The following is a 1,790-nucleotide window of genomic DNA, read 5'->3' on the forward strand; positions in this document are numbered from 1 at the left end:
AGCAGTATTTATTACACAAAATTTAAGTAAAGCTTAACATGCCGATCTTGCCCCGATCTCCCCTAATAGAGTTTATTTTAATCATTTGCCTGGATGTTCCTGAAAGTAATTTTGTCCATTATCTGAACGAAAATATTTTGTCTCACTTTATATCTTTCTAATTCCAAATTTTTTGGGGCGAATTCAGGTGAGGGCTCGGATCCTATCCGGGACCTCAAATAAAATTTAAACTGTTGGACGGGGAAAGAAATATTTTGAACAATTTCCAACACAAAATAATAATTGAGATTTTTTGTTTTATGAAATGAGAATCAAATTACTTTGTTATATCTTACGTAATAAAAAACGTCACATGAATGTAATTGGAAATTCTTTATGCCAAGAAAGAAAACACTCTTCTCTGAGTTACGGGCAAAAGTCCCAAAGTTCAGTAAACATTCCCTGTCTGTGTCGGACTACAGCATCGAATTAAATATCGATTTCGATCTTTCCCGTGTCCCAAGGTTCTACCAAGATCCTCTCTTCTTTCTAAAACGAGGTTCTACCAAGATCCGCTTTTCTTTCTAAAAGTTTCTGTGGCAGTGAAGATCCATTCTGTTGGAAGAAGTCCCAGCTAGCCATCGATTTCACTTCAAACCGCCTCGAAAGAAGCCGGCTCCTGGGTCACGACCCTTTACAAAGAACTTTTCGTTCGGAAACAAGACTGGCCTTATAGATAAAATTATTGTCCCCAGAAAAAGATCTTTCAACGGCAAATTTGTAGTCCATCGACTTATTTTCTAATTAATTAATCGGTTTATGCAACCAGGGTGTCTAGTCTCCAGTTATTATTGTATTGTGTCACGTGTCACTAATTCCTTCAATGAACGAGTTAATTAATAACAGGTGATATTCACAACACAGTACCTGTTTTTACTCACATAACTCACGACTAGATACCCAGATCAATTCTGTCTCCTCCATAACCAACCAATTTATATAATATTTTTAAGTTTCTAAACAAATTGTTTAATGGAAAAAAAGACTCTTTTAATAAATTGATTTTTGAAACTGAAAATAAATAGCTTAACTTTATATGGGCTTTGTTGATTATTTAGAAAAATTTGCTTCATATACAAAGTAATTACAATTATCATGTTTTACAACTGGTACTTATTTTGACTCAAAATAAAAATTTACGCCAAAATTTTTGATCTGAATCCTAAATCAGTGATTCCCAACTGAAGTATGCAAAAAAATTTAATGGTAGTGGACATATAAAAATAATAGGATTCTGTATTGAGGTCTTTGGTGACATCATGGCATTCAACACTTAGTTTTCAATAAAATATAAATTATTGAATTGCTTTTATCTGTGTCCTTCCTGTAATGCTTTTTGATTCTAAAAAACTTTTTTTTACATGTAATTGTACAGTACAGTGCTGTATAATTGACCAAGGTACCACTGTTTGACAAAGAAGCAAAATAAAACTTGTAAAAATGGGGTACCAAAGGATACACAAGTCAAAAAAGGTTGAGAACTGCTACATTAAATCATTCCTAATCAAGCCTAGCTGTTTATACTGTATTTGTTAATTTTTATGATGATGATTGCTTTCTCTACAGAAATGCAATGTTAGCTGTGTCAGTAATGGCATTGCATTTATTCAAAATTAACAGAACAATTTTATTTCAGTATGTTTTTTTTTCCTTCAACATCCTATACATTTTTGCTAAAAAGTTATCTGCAACATTTTAAATGTTTACATTTGAAAATTATATAGCAAAATTTTAAGAATTACACTGCAGTA

The sequence above is a fragment of the Centruroides sculpturatus genome, unplaced genomic scaffold (genome assembly GCF_000671375.1).
Source record: "Centruroides sculpturatus isolate CEXI.00-Female unplaced genomic scaffold, Cexi_2.0 scaffold1799, whole genome shotgun sequence".
Lineage (NCBI taxonomy): Eukaryota > Metazoa > Arthropoda > Arachnida > Scorpiones > Buthidae > Centruroides > Centruroides sculpturatus.